This window comes from Lagopus muta, chromosome Z (assembly GCF_023343835.1).
Source record: "Lagopus muta isolate bLagMut1 chromosome Z, bLagMut1 primary, whole genome shotgun sequence".
In the NCBI taxonomy this organism is placed as follows: Eukaryota; Metazoa; Chordata; class Aves; order Galliformes; family Phasianidae; genus Lagopus; species Lagopus muta.
In genome coordinates this window covers 72,836,195-72,861,772 of record NC_064472.1, presented here as the reverse complement: position 1 = coordinate 72,861,772, position 25,578 = coordinate 72,836,195, and the positions used below count along the sequence as shown (strand labels likewise).

Here is a 25,578-nt window from a genome sequence, read left to right as displayed (position 1 = left end):
CCTTGATGTCCAAAAAAGCCAACTGTGGCCTGGGATTCATTGAAAGTAGTGGGGTCAGCAGGTCGAGGTAGGTGACCCTGACTCTTTTCTCTGTGCTGGTGATACCTCTCTTACAGTATAATAAATATCATTTAGTTCCACCACCCCACGTCTCATCAGGAACACCTTCTGCTATGTCAGATTGCTCAAACACCCATCCAACCTGGACTCGAACATTTCCAGGGATGCAGTATCCACAGCTTCTCTGGATAAGATATTCCAATACCTCACCACTCTCATCATGAATAATATCTTCCCAATATCTAATTTAAACCCACCCTTCATTATTAAAAAACCATTATCCCTTGTGCTGTCACTATAATCCCTGAAAAAGATTCTCTCCTCCCCTTTCCTGGAGGCCTCCTTTAGATACTGCTATAAGGCCTTTCCAGAGCATTCTCTTTTCTATGCCTTTCTACATAGGATAGGTATTTCAGCCCTCAGACAATCTTCACGGTTCTCTGTACATGCTAAAACAGTGTGATGCAGGATTCCAAGTCTTAGTGTCTTAGTGTCTTAGAAGAGTGAGTAGTGAGGGAGAATCACTTCCTCATCAAGAAAAAGTATTTTTGGTGGAAGCCAGGATATGGTTGGCTTGCAAGGCTGCAGTTTGCTGTCTCATGTTCCTTCTCCTCAAGACTGCTCATAATCCACTTATTGCTCCTCTGTGAGGAAGCTGTATGCTTTCATGAGGCTCCCCATCAGTATCCTCTTCTCTGGGCTGAACGAACCGAGTGATCTCAGATGCTTCTCACACATCTTGCTCTCTAGATCCTGTTAGTGGTGGTTACAGTGAGTTTAAGCTACATTTGCAGTTGCCCCAGTCCAGGTGCAGGACCTTACACTTATTCTTGTTAACTTCACGAGGTTCATGTGGGCCTATTTCTCAAGCATTCACAAAGACCTTCTGGATGGCATCCCTTTTTTCCAGCACACTGACCACAGCATAGATCTTGGTGTGATCTGCAAACTTGCTGAACATGCACTGAATCATGAAGCATAAAAGTTCGTATGTAGCTGACAGTTTGAATAACGTCTCAACTGTTATCACTGATGTAATAATGAATAATGTTTAAGTAGGAGGTAGAATCTCTGCTATGAAAGACCATTTACACATAAAAAGTGTGTGAAGGGACTAATTTCTTAGATATGTATGATTTTGCATTGTGATTTCTCACCTTACATCCAAGCCTGATTTTAATGGTATGCACCACATTTTATCCATATTGTCACAGCTGCAGTGATGGCTTTCATCCATCTGTAAGACAAGTCTATGTCCTTTAGTATCTGGAGAGACAGAATATTTAGACAATAGTTTGTTCATAGTTTGACTAACTCAAAGAGATTACATTCCAGTTACAAGTATTCAGTATTTCATTTAGTAAACATAAAGTTTAATTCATTATTTTCCCTTTGTCTTACTCTTCCTGTTGACAGTACCACTTCCAAATGGGCCAGTTTACCCTCACAGAAAAAAAAATCAATTAGGAAATAAGTTAAGATTTATATAAATTATATACTTTAGAAAGAATATTCAATCACTCTCCATATGGACTTACAATTAGATAAGTAACTGGAATACCAAATTTCCTACTGTTGAACAAAATTAATTATCAAGTTTTTTCTTTTCAGTGTTCTAAATCCAATGCATGCATTAAAATACAAATAAAGAATGCCACAATTTTCTGTTGGACTGTTCAGATCCTTATTAATTTTGAAAACAATGGAAATTAAATAAAAATGAAGAACTTTCCCCATGTGAGACTGAAGAATCCTCTTCTTTCTTCTATTTCAGGGATGCAGTGGACTTTCACATTTTGCACTGCCTTTATGCATCTATTTTCTGAAATATTGAATCACAGTGCCCAAGTAGGTTTTCTCTTACAAATCTCAGAAGAATTGTTCTCAAGGCTCACTTCCCATACTGGCTCCACTTTCTATGGAACTGAATTGCATGAGATCACCTCTGTTAACAGCAAAGATGACTAGTGTGATACTAACTCTGTCACTGTATAAGGATGCTAAGGATAATTTGGATTCATCATGTCAGACAGCAGGAGCTCAAGAGATTTTACCACAATTTGCTATTTCTCTTGAGACTGATTTGTCCTAGTCTGCACTCCCGCAGCTGATTCATCTCTTCACAGGTATGCTGCAACTTTTTTGTACATTATATACTGTTATTCATAACAAAGGAAATGCAGTAAACACTGGTTATATTTCTTATCCAGGTATTGGAGTTTCTAAATTGAGAAGCAACAGTTTAGGCCTCAGAAAATACTTAGGATGTCTGAAGCATGTTCTCAAGGATGAAACAGCAGCCAAAGCTTTGTTGGACCATATTTTCATAATCATTTAAAAATTTTTGAGGCAATGAGCAAAGAGAGGAGTTGAAAACTCAATGCTATCCTTAGAAGCACAAACTTAGGAAGATGAAAGAGCCTTTGTATTGTAGCATGGAACGAAGATCGTGAGGAATTTATTAGAATCACCATTTCAAGTCACATGTTCTAAGCTTGAGCACCAAAATTACCAGTAACATTTGGAAAAATAGATCTCTAAAACAAGAAAATACAGACAGCTCCTCTAGGACCTATTGAAGCCAGCTGTATAACGAAGCAGAACCCCCATAATAAAAACTTCTCAAGGGATACTCAAGAACTGCCATGTTTATCAGCTCCTTGATTGCTTATTATTGCTCAGAATAAGCAGTTAATGATGTGGAAACCTTACTAAATATATCTCAGCGCATTTCCTGTCTACTCATAGATTGCACGAGATCATTCCTAGAGGAAAACTGCAAGGCTGATTGGTAGCGTTTCCTGTTACCCAGACAGCCTTTCATTCACAGCCCTTGTTCAAAAAAGCTGGATCATGTTACGAGCCAAAGGAAGAGCACAAGTCAGTCTTATAAAACAAAAATGTTTGCTCTGCACAATTTCTATAATCAGAATGCTAGAGCAATGTGACTGTTTTGGTGTTTGCTGGTAGGACCAGAAAACAATATCAACTTTCTTCTGCTGCTGCACCTTTAATTTCCTCACCCTTCAATTAGTAATTTTAGTTTTTCCTTTAAATTCAGATTTCAACATTAATGATTTTCAATTAGGCATTTACAAAGCCAAGTAGATTTAACTCTGTTCCCCAAGAGATGGAAATACCAGTTGTGACAACAAAAGTTATTCCCAAACTGGTTATCCTACCCTATATGTACAACATGGTCAATCTTGTTGCAGTAGGCTTGGATAAGTTTGACTTTCCAAGTATTTTGTGGTACCTTTTCATAATACTGGTGCATTGGTGTAAAATCTAAATTTATCTTCTAGATTTTAGATTAATTAATTGTTTTTTTAGGAATTTATTTTGAGTTATATACTTCCATTCAGAGTTCTCTTGACAGAACTGGAACTACAGATTCTCCATCAATTATTTTATTCACAGTCTTCAAATTTTTTTTTCATTTTGGGTAACCAGAGAATATCTGCCATTCAAAATGACTACCTTCTGTAAATGAAGCATACAATTTAAATCCCACTTTATATTACGTATGTGCAATATGTAGTGTTATACTAGTATGCCATAAACTTTAAAGAGATTAAATAATTACTGCTATTAAAAAAAAGTTGTCACTATCAAATTAAGTTTTTGTTTACCTAATTACAGTCCTGATCTATCTGAAGTCTTTCAGAACTGGGAGTTTAAGATTATAGGAAGACTTGATTGCATTACATAAAATACATTGTATGCCCCATTACAACAAACCCTACATCCATTATCTTTTCAAAGACACATTCATTAACTTCAATATAGAAATGAATATTTTCAGAAGAAATTGTGAAAGAACTACCATTTAGCCTGAACATCAGAACTTCTTCACTAAGCCTTTTTCTTCAGTTTATAAAGTCTCCCATTCCATTAGGCCTGCTTATCATTTTCCTGAGCTCCACAAGAAATTTCCTGAAGAAAAATACCAGAAACATATCTGCATCTGAATAATAAAGCAATGATGTTTCTATGTGCAAAAAACACCACAAAAGAGGCAATATTTTTTCTAGAAGATGGCTAGTGCTTTCTGTCACTGCTGTGCTACAATGGGAGATGAGATGGACTTGTTTTATTACCTGTTTTAATATCTGATCATTATGTGCTGCCAGAGTCATTAGAGAGATGAGATATAGCACTCTGGATGGCCTTGTCTGTATTTTTTATACAATCCCTTCTTTTTGAACAGATCTAGGACTACAACAGCAACAACATGTGGATCCTCTTCACTGCATGTTTCAGCTATAGCTACTTATTATCTTGGATATGTTAAGCATCACAAGAGACCTCCTGTCTGATTAGCTAGTACGTAAAACTCATGTTAATGGTAGTTCATGAATTTTTGTAAGTGTTCCTGAGGTAATACTGGATGTACTTGATGATCAGCTCACAAGTCCCCCAGTCAGAACAAGATTGACTGGTAACATTTTTATTTTGTTTTCTTCTGGTTCTGTTTTTTTTTTTTTTTTTTTTTTTTTTTTTTTTAGAATAGCTGTTGTAATAATAATAATAACAATAAATCTCATCACTGCACTTATTTGTTCAGACAATTCACACTTTTGATGTTATATACAAAATAAAGTTCATTTAGAACAAGATTCATTTTCACATGCAATCTGCCCTTTAATTCAAAATCTTTACAGGGTAGAAAATGGAAAACATTATTGAAAGTTTATTATTAAATAAGTACGCTATCATGAAGTATTTACAAGTTAAAAAAAAAAAAAGAATATTTTAGAGAAAAAAAAAAGGATTTATTAAACATAATATGAAGCATTGGAAAGTTTTGTTCTGAGCCCACAAGACAGGAAGCAACAACTTCTCATTTGGTTTACCCAATACAAATTTGTAGGAATGGAAATAATGAAGTATAACCTAATTTTCAAAAAATCCTCATTGCAAACAAAAATAATAATAGCAACTATGTCTGTTTACCTCAACACTAGCATGCTAAATGTTAGCTTGCATACTAAAATACTTGAGAAATTGAAAGGAAGATGGGGTGTCCAATATTCATACAATACTAGATTATTGGTGTAGGAGAAATAATTTTAAACTGGGAGAGGGTAGATTTAGACTGGATATCAGGGAGAAATTCTTTACTGTGTGGCTAGTGAGACACTGGAAAAGGTTTCCCAGAGAGGTTGTGGATGCTCCCTCCCTGGCGAGGAGGCGAGGCTGGATGGGGCTGTGAGCAGCCTGGTCTAGTGGGAAGTGGGTTGGAAAGAGATGATATTAAAGGTCCCTTACAATACAGACTATTCTGTGATTCTATAATTGGAACACTATAGTTGAAAGACTTGACATTTGGAGACAATATGAACTGAAGGTCACAGGACTTCTATTACTATTAAATCTGGAGAGTATTGTAGATCAGTAAGTAAATTATTTCCTTCTGAATTTACTAGAGGTTTACTGTTTAGAAAAGACTTTGAGTTCCAAACAAGTTTTAAACAGACTAAAAACATCAACTACATCATTAATTCATCAATGAGAGATTCTCTACAGATGAATCCATTTCCATATTGTTATAATATTGATAAAATGTACGGACTTTGTTAGTCCTTTTAGACATCACAAATCCTTCTGCAGTGTAATTATTCACTAACTGGAAAACAGATTTGACAGTTTTACTTGTCTGGCTAAAATTACCTGCCAATGGCTGAATGAGGTGCCTGTCACAATGGGAGTCTCCTGCTAGTCCAGCAATAAAGGTTTTAAAATTTGATTAAGTATATCTTACTAAGATTCAGGCACTGATTGTTATTAGCCAGGATGAGAATTAAATTTATGCATATTAACTGCAAAACTTGTATTAATGTTTATACTAATACTTTGTCTCATGTATTATGCAAATTAAATCCTTAGCCAAGGAAAGAATTAAGGGAAGGCTATATGACAAAGTCTGTACATTTGAGTGGGAACTTGAGAGAGGAAATAAGAATTTTTATATATCTCACACATTGAAATTGAAGTATTTGGTTGTGTAACGTCTAGCTTCCTAACCTAGTTATCCAAGTAAAGCTTCCCCCAACCCTAATAAAATAATAGCCTTTAGCAAACAAAAAATGAAAGCTGATACAACAAGTTTTTTTACCAGCTTCCTGTTATTACCTATAAATGAGACCTGAGATTCAAAGAATCTTTAGTATTTAATAAATGAGTAAAAAATATGTGCAGTGAAAGGATGGTTTACTAGTTAGATTGCTGCACTGACCATCTGGATTCTGTTCCTCTTCTAAAACAGGCCTACTGAATGACAAGTAAAGTATTTTATCTTACTAAGTGCTGCAATCAAAATCCACTCTTGATCTGGAGAAGATGAAAACAGTACCTTGAACTGTACATGCGTAGAGACTCACTACAAATATAATTTTCAACATCGTAATTTTAAAAAGATTTTCTTCCATGGTGCAGGTAAGGATATGCAGCATTTTTTAAACAGATTATTTCTTTGACTTGTAAAGCACTGATCATTCTTTAATGCAATCAAATGAGGAAAGTTTGAAATGTGTGGAAATAGTTCCATTGACTGACAGAAAACAAAATTGTTTATAAACACAGAAGTCAATAAAAATGCTAGTTAAATACACTGAAAACATAAATACAGGCACCAGGATAGTTAAAACTGCTTTCATCAAATCTATGCATTTTTGAAATAGTAAAGATAGAAGAACTGGGAAGTGTCCAAACAGCCTGAAATTTAGGATAGGGAAAGTTTTAACACCAACTGTAGATTACTTCTCTATATGCACTAACCTTAAGAATCAAAAAACGGAGGCAGTAACCACAGAAAAAGTGGCTGTTCTCCAAGCAAAATTACTTTCTGCCAATTGGTGCAGCTGAAAGTATTAAGTAAAATATTTAGCTAATGCTTGTGTCATCTCATAGGGTGTCTTATGTGTTTTATTCAGTGACAACTGCATTGTGCAATAAATTAAGATGTAATTCTTCAATACTTCTTCATGTGGAAGGTGTAATTTTACACCATAAAACATGTGAAACCCACAGAACTTCATGCAATTTATGAGTTAAAAAAAAGAAATTGGAAAATTGTGTCTTAAGTTGCCATGGCTTATACTCATTGCTATTTAAAATATGACGTTGATTAAGCTCTCCAAATTTAACAGTTACATATATTTAAAAACATAAAATTCAGGTTTTCCAAATAATGAAATTTATGGGAAAGTGTACTGTCATATTGTTTTCAGTAGCAAAATTTATTTTCCATACCATCTCAACACATCTCAGCCTGGATGCAGTGAATGCATTTTTCTTTCTTCTTAAGCAGCTTTAAGGCCTCATTAAAGTAGTACAGTCTGGGTACTTCACAATACTTCAGCTTAGATAGTCTGTAATTTTCATGATACATCAGAGCACATTTGTTTGCAGAGGATTGCTCTCAGATAAAGTACATTTCCCCAGCAGCTGAGAAGTCCAATTTTTAAAGTATAAGACAGCTGTGTTTTTTTTCCTATAAGGCACATTTCTGGCTTAGGTAGATGTAAAATAAGTCTGAACCATTTCAAAATGAAAAATATCTTCACTGCTGAATAAACCTTTCCTGGAAATGTTTATTCTCTGGAAAATTTTTCAGCTCAGGTTTTCCTTGGGAAAGAAAACTAATATCAAAATATCAGATGTCTTACAGAGCTAAAATCTTATTTTCAGCTCTACCAGACATAGCATCATTGGTCTAAGATAAAATGAAAAATACTGAGTTTGTTGTGTTTCATCACAGAGAAGTCTTTCTAATTGCTGAAGAAACTTTCTAGTTTCTTCAGTGTATACCAGAGTGTGTAAAGCTGCTTTTTTTCATGGTGCAAGAGTGGTGAAACCTTACTTTAATTATGACATTTGCCTGTGGTTGTAACTATTGCACCTATTGAAGACAATGATTCATTCCCTTAAACTCCTTTCTTTCACTACTGTAACTATGAAAGTCTGAATGGCTACGATGGAAGAAAGCAGACAAAAAAGCTGAATTCCATTTGTTTGCTGAATTTACTTGCTTTTGTGCTTATTTCACACCGTAAGTCCTCCTGTGGGTACCAAACAGCTTAAATGAAGAGAAGTTAAACGAAATGCTGTCAATACTTGCGGGGGTCTGTTATATACAATAAGACTAGTTCTACTCTGGCATTCTTACAGAGGCGGGTGATAATAAGTAACATCTTTATGCGCAGACCTGGAAAATAGAAGAAATCTGTATTCTCACTCCATTCAACACCAACAAAACAAACCTCGCTTCTATCTAAAAAAAAAAAAAAAGCTTCAGTAACCCTTGATATTGCAGCAGTTCACTGAAGGGCAACGTCTTCAAAAGTTCCTTATTTGTGAGAACAGCTTCACACGCTTCACATTACAAGCTCCTGCTGGCACCATCTGGCCCAAAGTTAAAGGGAAAATCCAAAGAACACCACAGAATGACTGCATTTTAAATAAAACTACAATTGTTGAGGATTATATGTGTTTATGTTGGGAAATGTTATAAGTCTTGCAGTGATCTTGGGAAAGCACATGTGGGTGGCAGCATTTTTTTATACAAAGTAGGCAAACACAAGTCCTCATTCTCATTAAGATCTTTAATTACTTTAGGGACAGCAAAATTGGTAGATAAACTTTAACCTATAAAATGTTTCAGTTTTACTATCTGATATTTTCTATTTTCTATTTGAAAGGAGACAGTTCACTTATTACAGATTCTGACAGATCTGAATCAAATAAAACTGCTGATCCGAGAAAGTTACTTAAAATAAATGGTTCAGTGATTTAACAATTGTAAGGTATGTGATAATGTGCAATAAGTAGATAGCTTTCTTTCTTTCTTTTTTTTTTTCCTTTGTGATAATCTTCTAAAGTAGGAGACTTTCCAGGATGTGTTAAAAAGTAGCAAAATTGTATGGAGCCAAAATATGTTTGTGCACTTAAATTCGGTCTCTCTTTTGCACATACATGGAGTGTACATGTATAAATCAATAACTTTATTGAGTGAGAGCAACATTTTGTCTTGCCCTGAATATCTTCTCAGAGCACAGGTACAGGAGATACTCCTTTATGTATTTCTTCACAGCTAGCAGTTATGACTCTGAAAACTATGAGCCACAACTCTTGTTTTTGGTCAGCCTTTAAGATACTTCTTAATTTGGTTTAGATTCTTTTTTGATCTCATGAAAGGTTTGAGCATATAAAACATCCTGAGGAGTATATTTTGCTTCAATCTTTATTTCGTGATAAACTGGCTCTTGGGAATCCCAGATCCTGCAGGTAAGAGAGATGGTAGGGGGAAAGGGAGACTTCCTCATGGTCAAGATGGGTCTGGTCAGAGATAGTCTAGGCGAAACTGATGCACACAACTCCATAGGCTCTGATGAGATGCAACCGTGAGTCCTGAAGAAGCTGGCAGAAGTGACTGCTCAGTGACTGTCATGTTTGAAAGGTCGTAGAGAATGGGAGAGGAGCCTGGGACTGGAGAAAAGCAAGTGTCACTCCATTTTTCAAAACGGCAAGAAGGAAAACTTGAGAAACTACAGGCTGGTTAGCCTCGCTTCTGTCCCTGAAAAGGAAAAGGTTATCAGGAGTAGTCGCCAGGGATTCACGAAGGGAAAATCATGCTTTAATAATCTGGTAGCCCTCTGTGATGTTGTGACTTGTTGGGAAGATGAACAGACAGCAATGGCTGTAGCGTACTCTGACTTCAGCAAGGTTTTAGACACTATTTTACATAACAGGTAAACTTAAGAAGTGTGGGATAGATGAGTGTACAGTGATGTGGATTGTGAAGTGGCTAAGTGGTAGAGCTTAGAAGGCTGTGATCAGTGGTGCAGAGTCTAGGGGCTTGTGGCTAGCAATATTCCTTAGGGATTTGTACTGGGTCTGATTTTGTTCAACATTTTCATCTATAATCTGGATGAAGGAACAGAATGCACCCTCAGCAAGTTTGCTGATGATATGAAGCCAGGAGGAGTGGCTGACACACTGGAAGGCTGTTCTACTATTTTGTGAAACCTGGACAGAGAGGGGGATTGGGTGGAGGGGAACATCATGACATTCAACAAGAGCAAGTGGAGGGTCCTACATCTGAAGGGGAGTGATCATGTGTATCAGTACAGATTAGGGGTTTACCTGCTGGAAAGGAACTCTGCAGAGAAGTTATCATGGTGTAAATGGGTTGACTGCAAGCCAGTATCTTGCCCTTGAGGCCAAGAAGGCCAATGGTATCCTGGTGTGCATGAAGAAGAGTTTGGCCTGCAGACTGAGGGAGGTGATCCTCCCTTTCCACTCTAGCCTGGTGAGGCCACATCTGGAGTACTGTGTCCATTTCTAAGATCCCCATTTGAAGTAAGATGGAATTTCTGGAGAGAGTCCAGTGCAAAGCCACAAAGATGATCAAGGGCCAGGAGTATCTCCCATGTGAGGAAACACTGAGATACATGGTACTGTCCAACCTGGAGGAAAGGAGACCTAGAGGGGATCTTATTGATACTTATAAATACCTTATGAGTAGGAATCATGTAGATAGGACCAGGATCTTTTTGTTGATGCCCAGTGATAGGTGTAAGAGACAAGAGGCACAAATTGGAACATAGGAAGATCCATCAGGACACGAGGAAAGACTTCTTTACTTTGAGGATGGCAGAACATTAACACAAGCTGCTCAGAGATCTTGTAGTGTCTACCTCTCCAGTGATATTCAAAATCCACACGGATGCTTTTCTGTGTATGCTACTCTGGGATATCAGCTGCAGCAGGGGAAGTGGATTAGATGATCCAAAGGTCCCTTCTAGCCACTACAATTTTGTGATTCTGTGATTTTATGATTCTTTTATTTTTCTTAGTTTATTTCTTTTCATTCACCCTAGTTGATCTACTGAAAAAGAAGTGAAATGGTTATTTTCATTCCACTCATGATTTTATAGACTTGCTCTATCTCTCCTCATTCATTTCTTTCCCAGGCTGAAGACTCCTTGTCTACTTAGTTATTCCTTATATAAATGCTATTCTTTAACTTTGATCATCCCTGATAACCTCCTCAGCATTTTCTCAATCCTTTTTTTTCCCCACATTTCAAAGAGAATATTGCAGAAATGGAATCACGTTGAAGTACAGTTGCATGATGAATTCATGAGATATCATAATAATGCTTTCTCTTCTATATTGCCATATTGCTTTCTGAATAATTCCTAGCACTCTATTTGCCTTTTTTTTTTTTTTTTTCTTCTTTTTTTTTCCCCCCCAGTGTTCCTATTCTTGTGTTTCCATAAAACTATGTTATAAAAGCAGCATGTTTCCTCTGGTTAGCCTGGATGCAGACCGAATTCTTGCCTTCTACAAAATGAACTTTCAGAGGGATAAATTGAGAACTGTGTTTGCTTAAGTGCTGGTCTAGTCCTCAAAAAAGGTTTGTGAACATCAAAAAATCTTAAAGAGAGTGTAGTTTGAACTACTTTTGTTTACAAAAATCCTTAGATCAAATTCTAAGCGTTTCTTTTGCTTCAGGATCTTTGCGTAAGTCTTGGAAATACCCCGTGAGAATGTGCTAGTACTTTCATTAGATGGATAGGATTAAGAAGAGTTTGAGACATAACAACTCACATTTGTGCTTTTTGGAACTATCAGCCAAAAATTTCGGATTACAATAAGAGTAATGTTCAAGTGCTGATGCTGAAAGTCTGATGTTTTAAATTTCTAGATTTTCTGTATGCTTGGATCATGAAGCTTTTACCCTGTAACACCTAATGAGTAAAAATAATATTTTTCAGTAATGAACTCAACTACATGCTGTTCCTCTCAATTCCTGAAGAGAATAAGAATTGTGAAAGAAGCAAGAATAGCTTTTACTCATTTTGCCTAGAAAACTCAATGGAAATCCAAAAGCTTAATACAAAAAGAAATGGGATAATAATAATAAGAGACTTACATTTTAAAATATTTAATTTTTCATACAATTGATCTTAAAAATGGTACCTGAAAATATTTGCATGATAAGAAGATTCACTGTGGGTTTTTTCTTACTTTTAGACAGATGGGATCAAAATGGCTTTCGAGGCGGCTTATTTTCTTTCATCTTCTCAATAGGACTTGCAACTTCTGCTTTAATCAGGCTGCATGAAACTTTCAAGTGTTTTATCCTCTCATGAAATGAGATCTAATTGGCAAGAACCCTTGAAAAATCTTACTGTGCACCCCTATGAACTTCAGCTTCTTAAAGATGAACTTTTTTCTGTTGCTATTTTATCTAAATCTACTAATCTAAAATCCCACATAGGTAATGTCATGGAGTTGACTAGATCAATCTATGTCTGTGACAGGGGCGACAGGCCTCTGCCCTCCCCCCCCCATCCCAGTCCCACAAAAATGTGAAGGAAGGAAGGGAGGAAAAGAGCAGCAGCAACAATCTATGGAGGAAAACTTATTTTACTATAATATTGGAATACAAGATAACACAATAGATACAATTTAATTGCAATTGAGATTAATAAATCAGACAAGATAAGAGAGAGAGAGTTCCCGGGACCGATTCAAACCTGAAAAGCTTGGAACGGCTAGGAAAGCACCTCCAGCACCCACTGCAAGGCAGCAAGAGAGCGCCCCCCCACCCGGAAGGGCCAGATCCCGTGACTGCTGTAATGTACAGGGATAGGTAGCTGGGATTGGGCAGTGACACTTTAATGCCCCGTACACTACATGATGTTTTGATGTGGAATACTGAAACCCAAAAACAAAAAACAAAAACAAAACAAACATAGAACCATGACAGGTAAAATAAACAAAGTGGAAGCCTGGAATTTGGATCTTTGTGATCAAATCAGAATCCTATATAATGAAGAGCTAAATAAGCTCACAAAACACATACAAATCTACAGAAAATTTAGTGTTAGGTTAAGTGATCTATGTCAATAACAGTACTATCATTGATTTGTATCCTATACTGCTACTCATATTGAACAAATACTTGCAAGACTTCAGTTTTTCAGGTCAGAGGGAGATGAGGTATCTAGTACTAGCACAGTCCTTCAGCAATTTCACAGAATTTAAATAAATCTAATCTCTTTATATAATCTCTTTGCTAACAATAGTTTTCAGAGTGTAACATGAAATACATTTCTGCAAAGAGCATATTAAGATATTTTTGTGTCTGGGGACAGAAGCAATCTCTCTCTAGCTTCACTTTCACAATTTATTAAAGCATTCAAGCCCCTTCCTGGTATTGAATCTTCATGATGAACTTGTGCAGCTGTGGTTAAGTTAGCACCCTTCATATTCATTTTGTAATTGTAGCACATGATACTACTTTGGAATAAGAAAAACAAGCAACCAAATCTCAATTGTTGCAGCTGTGTCGTGAAGAAATACATATTTCAAATGTAGGCTTATTGCCAAAATTCTTATTAGGCATTCAGAATACTAGAAAGAAGGGAGAAATAATAGAACTCACCTGTTTCTTTATGAATCTGCTTACTTGCAGCCTTGTTAGTTTATGAAAAACAGTGAACAGCAACCCATGTCTCTGAGTTTGTTGCAGCTCATTTGCACTGTGTTATTTATAGTTATTGGGAAGAAAGCAAAATAGGTCTGCTGGAGGCCAGGATAAAGAAAATCTGGCCTTGGTTTCCTCGTGCTGCTTCTTGCACTCCCCAGCTCTATTGGCCTAGTATGATGGTTGGCAGCTGCAGATGAGAACAGTTTTAAGGAGTCATCCAGCCCAGCCACAGCTAAAGGACTGCTGAAGCCAATTATTAAAAACAAAACAACATCCATCCCACCAACCGATTACAGCATCACCCTCCGCACCCAAAACTTACTATACATGGGATTCGCAGGTACAAATAAGACAGTGGCTAGATTTGATGCTGTCATAATGGAAGCAACATTTCAGATTACATAGTAGTGTTTCCATTTAAACACGTGTCCTGGAGAGAGCAGCAGAGGCTGAAATGAATGAATACCGGGTAAGGTGCAAACTGGAAATTTCTACAGAACTTTATTTAACTTTGATAAAAAGCACTTGTTGTTATACAGCACGTAACTATGTGCATTTTAAGCTTGCCAGTAGTTACTTATTTGCAAAAATATTAACCTTGCTGAAATATCCCTTGGTAGAGAGTGAGAAGTCACTAGGACACAGAGAGAGAAAGGGTGCTGTCTGACACTAATATTCTACAGACATGGTAGAAGATAACATACACGTATAGAATGAAGAACACAAGGAAACAGGGAAAATAAGACTAATCAGTCTGATTGACTTGTAGTAGTACTCTGCTATCAAATTTTGCATAAATCCTGTGGAGAAGTCTTAAAACATTGTTATAAACAGTGATAATAGTGCAGCTCTGTGAAGGTTTGTGGAGAGCTCCTTCCCAACACAGTGAAGCATAAAATACTAAACGCATCTGTGAATTTAACAGGAAGTTGACAACATGATGTATCAAATAAGGAATTTGGAGTGAATGGGACTATGGCAGGATAGAGAGAACGGAAAAGTACTCTTTAAAATAAAATGTACAGTTAGCATGGAGAAGGAGCAGCTAGAAAAATGACAGATAAAGAGTTACATCTTTGTCAAAGAATCCAACTACACCAAGAACTTTCCACTAGCATTTAGGGTGAATAAGAACAAAATGGGACTACATTTATGAGATAGTTTGTGAAGCCTTTAAACGAACTGATAAATGCTACAAGTAGAAAGATGCAAGTACCAATTAAATAAACATGAGGAAACTTACTTTTTTCTTAGTAGTGACAGATGGAATTGAGTATAGCCTTACAATATTCCTGATATGTGTTTTAGGTAACTGAACAAGTCCAACAGTAGAATCAATTACACTTAATACATCAAGTGAATTAATAAACTATGCATTTGGTTTCCTATTAGACCAAGACATACGTGATCACACTGTCCATAATTTCAACCAAAACTTTAATCTTGTTGACCAATTTCAGCTGGTTGAAAGAATCCTCTCGTGAAAGTTTTCTAGAAGTTTTATGATAGATCAATGGAAAAATAGAAGTGAGACACTCACATTAGTGTCCTAGATGACACTGAAAAAAAACCAACCATATCCATTATATGGTTTGTTTGGAAGCAGCCAGCTGGCCAAATAACTCACTCTGCAAGCTAGCTAAACATTGCAAATCACTGAGTGGGCAGCCAACACATAGCTACCTCAGAAATAAGAAGATCTACAAGGGCAGAGTCACTGCAAGGGAAGGGATGATAAACAGTTGTTGGGCTTACTGATATATTAAGTAAGGCAGGAAACAAATTCCTAAGGAAGCAGCTGTAATACTGCCCAGGGGACAGTTCTATTTTCTTTCTATGTTTTTACACCAGGGAGATTTCCATTTCTAGCTATTTCACTGTTGTCACATGTTTCATCATGCTACACTCCCAAGAACTTTTACCTCAGCCAAAAAGATCCAAACCTCTGAGTTGAGAGCCTGTTTAAGTGGGAAGTTAGACTAGGTAATATCTATGAGAGATCCCTAAAATCAATGCCTCCTGTTTTGTTATGTTGGCCCATGGCATCAGAGGTGAATGTTGGAGGTATGGCAGCAGAGTCTGGACTTTCCCACCGATGTTCCACTACACTTTATTGCTGTGAAACAGATGGCAGCAGAGGGCTAGGCTGACAAAATGACATCTGACATGGAAGTGTGGATGAAGCAAAGGTGTGTCAGCAAATTCCTCCACGCAGAAAAAAGCTGTCATTCACTGATGTATGCTGAACATGTATGGAGACCAAACAGTGGATGTTATCACACTGAGGAGGTGGGTGGTGCATTTCAGCAGTGATGGCAGAGATGTGAAAGCCAAGCCATGCATGTCTGCATGCCCGTGCACGGATGTGATACCACAAAATAAAGAACCTCTCCATCAGCCCATCCACACAAACTGGCACATCACAACCACAAAATTAGGTATGAATTAGGCTTAATATCAGCTTCAGTGCACTGGAGACAAAGGTGGCAATATAGGAATATCACAAAGTTTGCATCACTTGAGTGCCATAATTACTCACATAGGAACAGAAAGAACACCATATGCAAGTTTGTCAGCATCTACTGAACCAACATGAATCTGAAGGTGACAGTTTCCTCATTTGCCGATGATGAGATGCTATGTCACCATAATGAGCTGCTGTCAAAATGGCAACCTGTGGACTGGTGACATGGAAGTTCACTATCAAACAATGTTTAAGATACAGCTTTCAGTAGTAAAGTGATGCGCACTGTCCTTTGGGATAGGAAAGGGGTGATCTTGGAACCCAAAGAAACCATTAACTCAGAGCACTGTATTGCAATGCTGATCTAGCTGATGGATCAAAACAGTGAGGCCAGAGAAGAAGACAACCCTTTTCTTGCAACACGATAATGCCAGGCCACATACCAGTTTAAAGACTATGGAGCACACTGCCAGTCTTGGCTGGCCTGTTTTCCCACAGCCACCATTTATTCAGGATTTGCTGCCTTCTGACTTCCACCCGTTCAGGCTGATGAGAAATGGATAGCGTGGGCAATATTTTTCTGGCACTGCCACACTCATAACACCTGTGAAAGCTCCGTAGAGGCAGCTTTTTATGTTACTCTTTTATTTTTTTGATCATGCTTCCTGCTTAATTGTGTTCCACAGCTGCTCAGAAATCATCATACTGTGGTTACTCAGTGACAATATTCCTCTGTTAAGAATGGACTGTATTTTTAATACGTGGCCCTGCACTTCCTGTACACAGAAGAAATCATGAACACTGAATACACAGTAATAGGGAAGCAATAAAGCAGGCGATATCCAAACACCCCACAAGGTACTTTCACCACTGGCAATAGGATTCCATATTACCACTGCTCTTATCATTTTTCCAAAGAAAAACAAGAAAAAAATACACTCACTTTAGCTTTGAAATATTGCTATGGAACTTCAGTGCTTAGAATAAGACATAAACATTTCATTTATGTCAGTCTGGCATCATGAGTGACTGTCTGAGCTGCTGTGTGTGAGCTCCTGTTTGGGTTGGTCCGGAATCACAGGTCCCTGGAAGCAGCTCGTTTCCTGATGGGCACTATATTTCTTTTCCTAACAGTGCATCAGGGAAATGCTTTGCAGTGCTTGCATCTTATTTCACTAACTCATTTGTCATTATACACCAGAGTACTCACACGGACAATGCCCTAGTATTTGATGTAGAACTCGATATGTGCTATCTTTGGGATTTCAGAATAGTTTGACAGAAGAGGAACAGACAGAAATCACATCACTTATGTCACTATAATTTCATTTAACTGCAGTCATGACTATCATTAATCATGCAGCCATGAATAAACAGGATTCTGGGCTATCAAAGCAACTTTGCGTAAGCTGTATTGGACTTTCAAGGAAATTTACAGGTTTATATTTTGAAATCATATATATTATGCAAACTTAACAAGGCTCTGAAAGACCAGAAGAGTTTAAAATGCTTAACCAGACGTAATAAAAATCAAATTTGCCTCCCTCCTTTAGATAAGATCTAAGATGTCAGTGCCCAGTAGAGTTAGAGAGCTCTCACAGTTTCTTGTAGCATCAGAATAGTTCTCCTTTATTGTGTTCAACATACATCTTGTATACCATTCACTTACAAAAAAGAAGTTCTTGTTCCTCTAAAAGTTCCTCTAATCAGTTAATTGGCCCCAGCTTCTCCCAAACAAGAGTGATAAAGGATGACAGGTTTCTCAATTATGACAAGATTAACAATGCAGTAAGAACCTCCTGTTTACCCTTAGACGCAAACAGATACCTGTTTTACACTCCAGTATCCCAAGGTTTCATAGTGATAGTTTCTATCAAGGAGTCTGATCAGCTCTTTGGTGACTTGTTGTTACCTCTTCCACCACACTAAGACACAGTTGTTTCTGCTTAGTACGTTGAACTTTAGCCAGACCAATATTTTAATGATAAAAGCATGCAGTCGAGGGTCTACTGCGCTCATGAAAAAGTTGTATAGCCCAGACAGGACATTTGGAAAGCATTACACTTAATGGTGAAATAGTGCATGCAAACTCAATATAGACAGAATTACTAATTAATGTATACTTAAGTGATAAATGAATATTGCTAAAGTGAGAGAACATGCAATATGCAGTCACAAGATCATTTTAGGTGTTTCTGCAATCAAATCTTTCTTTTTTCTCTTTCATTTTTTTCTTTCTTCCCTCCTTTCTTCCATTCTTTCTTCTTTTCTTCTTCTTTTTCCTTTATTTCTTTCCTCTGTATCATACAGACAGATCTCCCAGCTTTTAAATAATTATCTTAGTAAGTAATATACCTGCAAAGAGAAAATGGTGTCTCAGTCTTTATTTGACTCAACTACCAAATCTTTGCCTGAATGTTGACCCAAATTTTTGATCAGGTTTAAAGAAACACCAGCTACCTTCTTTGTTTTCACCTACACCTCTTGCTTGTTTATTTGAACTAGTCAAAATCCGGGAATGAAACTTTCACATCTGTATGGTCAACTCAACCACAAGTCAGAGGTGACAAACAACTATATTATAAAAAAAACCTTAAAACAAAACAGAAGTAAATTTTATTATTAAAAAATGTTTAAGCAAAAGAGCAGATTCTTTTCCTACTTATTTCAATTATCTCAATCAGGTTGAGAATCTATTAATTAAGAAGCAGCTCCAGGGAAAAGTAACTTGTCTAAGCCTATTCAGTTCAATTCAAACTAAATACTTGCTCCAGGGAGTTTTCAGAGGCTGAATACACGTTTGATTAAAAAGTGAGCACAATACAGTACAAATACACACTAGAAATTACCTCCATAATCATTTATTAATACGTCATTACACCAGGCAGCAACTCTTCCACAGGAAACTTGAGCTTAGAATATATCTGTTCCAATTTTTCCTGTTCAGAGAGAAGCAGAGTCAACAAATGCTATTTCTCTTTCCCTTTCAATGGGAATTGGAAGTTAAATCACATGAGATATGTTTATTCCTGAACTGATTATCTCTGTCCACACCTAGAAAGTGTTATTTAACATCTGTGCCAGAAATATATGTAACATCTACTGAGGTATATTTACAGTGCTCTGTTATAGACAGTTCTGACATTGCAGAAGAGTACAGGATATTCTACATAGATCAATATCGGTTTGTGTATACATGCTCAGTAAGCCAGGTTCAACTTAATGAAGTTTCAAGTGCTGGACAGAATGAGGTTAAACCTTAATTTTATAACTTCCTGACTAATGAGGAATGTGCTCTGCATGGCAAAAGTCTCAATTCTTTCAATCATTTTTTTCTTGAGTAGCAAGTAGATTGAATGCCATTTTCTAGTCACAAAAGAGCTGGTGATTTGTTACACCATTATTACTGATAAAATTATTTTTCAAAAGCAGATACTAAGAGTATAGAAGACTACCTGGTAAAACAGTGCTCTGTCCATCACTACAAAGTCAAACTGAGTGTAATAACATTTTCTTCCAGTAGCCTGTTTGTTTCAGATGTTAGTGTGGAAGAATTAATGTAGTCCTCTATTTCCAGAAATTAGGCTTCTGTGCATAAAATATCACAATATATCAAAAAAGATATACTTTGATATATATATATATCAAAGATAAATTTGATATATTGATTTGCTTCCAGCAGTTAGATAATAGATGGGTAGAAGTTCTTTGAGTACACTGTGGAAACTAATTTATGACAAATTCATGTTATCTTCTTAAAATAGGATGAAACCTGCCAGTAAAAGGAAAGATTCTAAATTGTGATTTGAAGCAAAATCTGAATAAATTAAAAACACACTGGTTTGGTCCCTGCAATATATGTGAGGGAGACATTTGTAGAATCACAAGTTTGCAAGAGGATGGTTCAGAAGTAGATTAATGCTCATCATCTATAATCTAGACAGGTTTTATTTTTCAAGAAGAAAAAAATGCAGTTTGAACAAATCTTGCCAAAAGTTCTGGGGCTTTCATTTTTGATTAACAAATGTGTACTGGGAAGTGTTTCCATGAACATATGTGTGATTTGTATGAGTATTGGATAAATGGCTTTTGTGTGCTTCTTGTGCCATAAAATGCTGCTTCATATTTTGCATTATTTTTGCTGGACTTAGAAAATTCAGTCTCAGCTGTGGAACATATGAGCCTGAAAAAATAGTCTACACTGATATTAGCCTTAAATTATTAGGACTTTAATATTCAGCACATTCTTGAGGTTAGAAAACGTAGTTGAAAACAGAGAATTAGAAAGTTAAATGTTGAAACTAGTCAGATGCATTCCTGTTATTTCAGCTCGAGTGCAAACCAGGACAGTGAGAACTCTGTCTGCTGTAACAAAGGCCACCATTCTGAAGAGCGTGTTGCTTTCTGGTTTTCCAGACTGTAAGTGCATTTTTCAAGTGGATATAGGCCATTTCAATAAGAATGAAAACATTTTATCTATTCCACAGTCATCTCACCCTGGACTGTGGATGAGTGTATTTCTGTAAACAAAAGCATACTGCCTGAAAATAAGCACAGATAACAGAGCAAACGCTCATTTATTTTCCACTCATAAATGGATACCTGCTTATATTATGCATTCATCCTCCTGAGATGGCTTCTCTGGCTTACTCATTTACTCTTTCAGGATAGTTTACCATTAGAAGCAGAGGTGAAATAAATACAGAATAAAGATAAGATTTCTGCTATTAGATAGCAAATTCTGCTTGTTTCTACTACAGTCATGCATGACAGTTTTGTCACAGCATCTGGGCTGCATTACAAAGGGGTGGCCAGCAGGAGAGGGAGGTGATCGTCCCCCTCTGCTCGGCTCTTGTGAGGCTCCATCTGCAGTGCTGCGTCCAGGCCTGGGGCCCAGCACAGGAAGGACGTGGAGCTCTGGGTGCGGGTCCAGAGGAGGCACTGAGATGAGCAGAGGGCTGGAGCAGCTCTGCTGTGAGGAAAGGTTGAGGGAACTGGGCTTGTTCAGCTTGGAGAAGAGGAGGCTGCAGGGAGACCTCATGGTGGCCTTCCAGCGCTTGAAGGGACCTTAGAACCAGAAGGGGAACTGAATTATTACACAGTCTGGCAGTGATAGGATAAGGAGGAGTGGCTTTAAACTAAAAGATGGAAGATTTAGGTTTCTTCTCAACCAGGAAGAACTGGGGAAAAGACACCAACATGAAGGAGGGCAGAGAGTAGCTTATCTTTAAAGCGCCTTCATTTTTCCATGCACAGTTTTCGTCAGAACTATATGAAGAAACTCCAAATATGGTTTGTGTTGTTATGATTTCAAGCAGTGAAGAAAACAGCTCATGGAAAGAATGGTAATAATTGCACAGATTTTTCCCAAGAACTTTTCTAATAGACCAAAATAAATGAGAAATTATTTTGGGAGAAACACAAGGATTAGGCAATAGCTGATTCGATCAGAAGGGACTTTCTCAGAAGAAAACTAGGAAGATATGGGATAGAGAAAGTGTTCCAGGCATATTTATGAGAAAAAACAAATATCCCCAAGATGGAATACACACACTTTGTTCTGGAAGTCAGAATTACAGTTTCATCTCTGGAGTAAAATGTAAATATAGAGAAAAAAATAAATTCTACTTGAATGCAGCATTATGCTGTTTTAATAAAGTATTTTAGACGAGTCGACAATTCCTAAGATATATTGGAAAGTTTCAGTTTAATTTTAGGTTAATCAACTCTAAAAAACTATTACATATATTAACTTTAATACAAAGATGCAATTTTCAAGAAAAAACACAAAGAAATTTTTCTATACCCTGAAACCGTAGTTTCAGTCAGTTAGAATTTAATTCATCCACATTTGGGACATTTTGCTAGTCTGCTTGTTGAAACATAGAAACAAGAGAAGCAATGCTTTTATTTTTTTTATTTTTATTTTTTTTCAGTCAGTGCCGAATTAGAAAAATACTGGAGAAAGAAAGTGAATTCTCAGAAAAAAAAAAAAAAAAAAAAGAAAAAAAGAAATGGGAAGGAAAATGAAATAATTCAGCTATTTAGACCTAGTTGCTCAACGAATTCTCTTGTATGATCAATGAGATACATATGGAAGTATGCAGAGAGCTGCATTTTACGATCTTACAAATCACGGAAGGACTTTTTCTTCCTCATACATGCAGATGAAAACCAGCACAATGCAGCAATCAAAAATAACTTGGGAAAGGGCAACATGTGATATACTTTGCTGCGCCTTGTAGGTGTGGCCTGACTTCTGATTCACTTTTTCCTCATTCCACAAGAAAACACCACATCAATCATTGAAAAATCAGTGGAGGAGTACAGTTAAGAGACAATCTAACTTATAAACTCATTCAATTAAATATTCTGGAGAGCAGTATTGCTTCAAGGTCTGAAATTGAGCAGTATCTTAGAACAAATTAAAAACAAAGTAACGAACTCTGGTAACTGCTTATTAAATTTTCAGGTCCCTGTGACAATAACAAATTTAAATTGATTGCTCATAGTGTTTCACGTAGATGATAGTAGGTGCCCAACAAAACTGCAATAGCTCAGCTTAGAAATGGATCTTCTAGAATTCTAGAATTCTAGAATTCTTCTAGGGGAAATGGTTTTAAGTTGAAGGAGGGAAGATTTAGGTTGGATGTTAGGGGGAAGTTCTTTACTAGGAGAGTGGTTAGGCCCTGGAACGGGCTGCCCAGGGAGGTTGTGGATGCCCCGTTCTTGGACGTGTTTAAGGCCAGGTTGGACGGGGTCCTGGGCAACCTGATCTGAATGTGTATGTTTGGTGGCCCTGCTAGGCAGGGGGGTTGGAACTACATGATCCTTGGGGTCCCTTCCAACCCGGGTGATTCTGTGATTCTGTGATTCTGTAATGTATTCTCTACTTCAGCATCTTACTACTTCTTGAGAGCTAAAAAGAATTCTGTAAGGTTGGCTGGCATAGATCAGATGGAAGCATTGAGTGGCAAGAATAACTAGGGCTGTGTTGTCCCAGCCCTTGCTTTGGCTCATTGCTGGCATGGCAAGGTCCGGGAGGTCAACACCAGAACTCAAACAAACAAAAATCCTCAAACATATTTTAACGTTTTCGTACAAGGCTTATGGATGATGAAGTTTAGACTGAAGGGTGTTTTTGTTTGTTTGTTTCAAATCACATGGAAGAAGAAAAGGGGAAGGTAAAGAAAAAATGTCAAGAATTCAAAAAAAAAATATGACTCTACAGGAAAAGCTCTTATAAATCCCACTTCTCATCCACAAGGAGCTTTTCAAAATGCTAAAAGAACTTAAAGACTTGTGTTTAACTGGTGTTCCAAAAGTCTTGCTGAAAATGACATAAGGTTTTCTGAAAAGGTTTTTTAAGGTGGGAGGGAGGTACAGGAAAGCGAGGAAGAGAAGGGGTAAAAACAGAGAACAAGCTCTTGCACACAGTGTTCAATTCAAGATTCTCACCTTTAACTTTTCACCGTAGTCTAAGAACAGTAGTTAAACACTAATTTAAATGTACTGGAGAGGCAAACTACTCTTCAGAAAACAGGCTATGAAAGTCCATCAACTCAATTCTAAAAGATACAGAAGAGGAGCATAGCTCAGCCTGCAATGCTGATAAGCAGAATGCAAGAGCCAGTGTGAAACTGCTGTTACTGCAGCAGCAATTCCACTGCTTTGAGCACACCACTGCTGCCCAATTACTCAGCTTGCTGCTTGAATTCATCTTGCAAGCTGTAGTATTTGATGCCGTTTTGGATTTGAATGCAGATTTACAGCACTTAAAGTCTATAGTTTAAGCACAAGTTCAAGGATCACTTTAAAGGTACCCCAAACTGTGAAGTGGATGAAGATAAAATTATGGGTCTTTAGCAAAAGCCTAAATGTTCCAGAAATTGTCTTGAACTTGTGGCATATGCAGACAGTTGCAAGGTTTCGCTTCAAAGATTTTAAGTGGAGAAGTAGAATGAATTATAGGGATATTTCTCTGTCTTACTTTTTTTTAAATACTTTTCTTCTGCCAGCAAGTGAGGAATAAAATACACTGTGGAATAAAAGCAGTATATCTACTTAATACAAATAAATAAATAGTGATAGCAAAGGAAATATGAGGTTATATGTCTATTTCTTTTGTTTTCACCTATTAACTAAAATTACATCTATTTATCCCAGCTCTTCACAGCTGACATCAACTGCATGTTAAGACTATTTCAAACTAAGATATGTTACTTTTGACACCAGTATTCGTACAGGAGGCTTGTGTGGAAATCAAATCAAAATTAATATGATTTATAAAACAGAAGAACATTCTCTCAATGGTTAACAATAAAACAAAGTTATTTTAAACATAAAAGTGTGTACTTGCCATTAGTAATAAGACTCATCTTTCAATCTTATGTAAATTCTGTATTTTATTTGTTTCTGCTCCAGAGAACACTGTAGAAGCTTTCTTAGGTTTTGCATGTAATTTACTTATACTTTCTTTTTAAATATCCCAGAGCCAACATTTATTAGAAGTTCTTGTTCCTGCTGAATCCTTTACAGTTCAGGCATTTCTTCCAGAGTTTGAGATTCTGCAACTGTACCTCCAGTTCTTTTCATATTTATGTAGTCTCAACTATTCTCATAGGACTAAAGATTTTACTTTAAGTCCCAGGTTCCAGAGATTATGTTAAAAAGTGAGAATCTCAACATTCATTAAAATGAAAAAATAAGAGGTAAAAGATCTCAAAAGTAAACAAGCCATACATTTTCTAGCTTTTAACATATCTTGAACATTCCTTTCTCCCCTATGAAGACAGGCTGAGGGAGCTGGGCTCGTTCATCCTGGAGAAAAGAAGGCTGCATGTGACGTCACTGTAGCCTTCCAGTACCTACAGGGAGCCTACAAACCGGAGGGGAATCAACTCTTTGAAAGGATAGATAACTGCAGGACAAGGGAAATGGTTTTAAGTTGAGGAAGGTAAGTTTAGGTTGGATGTCAGAGGGAAGTTATTTACAGAGAGAGTGGTGAGGTGCTGGAACAGCTGCCCAGAGAGGCTGTGGATGCCCCGTCCATCCCTGGAGGTGCTCAAGGCCAGGTTGGATGGCAACCTAGGCAGCCTGGTCTGGTATTAAATGGGGAGATTAGTGGCCGTGCATGTGGCAGGGGGGCTGGAGATTCATAATTCTTGAGGTCCCTTCCAACCTGGGCCATTCTATGATTCTATGGCTCTACATGAACTGATTATTGCTTTATGGTTTCAAAGAAAGGGAAGAAAAAAGAAGTTACTATTGATTTAACTACAGCTTAATCTTTGCTGTCTGATGCACAGGTCAGAACTTTGGAAGCCTGAAGTAAATTACTTCTGTTAAAAAGCTGGCAACAATGGCTGATGCATGTTTTTTTTCCATTTAGTTCATATTACTGTCATCTTCTAAGTCAGCTAATGCCACTGTTGGATAAAATATCCATTGCTCAGGCACTTTGCTCATCTTCCATTTCTCCTAGCCAAGATGCCCTTCTCCACTCCTTTCTTTCCCTCTTAAGAATATGAGGAAGCCTCCTGTGTTTTCT

At 37.1% G+C, this 25,578-nt stretch overlaps 1 protein-coding gene and 1 long non-coding RNA gene across 2 annotated transcripts in view; both read right to left on the bottom strand.

The window, feature by feature from the left end:
* The window catches only part of LOC125687204 (uncharacterized), a 185,843-nt gene that overhangs the window by 110,535 nt on the left and 49,730 nt on the right, over positions 1-25,578 (bottom strand). The gene's annotated exons all lie outside the window — the stretch shown is intronic.
* The window catches only part of LOC125687215 (uncharacterized), a 44,507-nt gene continuing 36,575 nt past the window's right edge, over positions 17,647-25,578 (bottom strand). Inside the window, exons 4-5 of the long non-coding RNA XR_007374025.1 lie at positions 18,878-18,967; positions 17,647-18,383 (exon numbers count right to left, since the gene is read on the bottom strand). This is a non-coding gene — a long non-coding RNA (uncharacterized LOC125687215). The remainder of the gene's footprint in view (positions 18,384-18,877; positions 18,968-25,578) is intronic.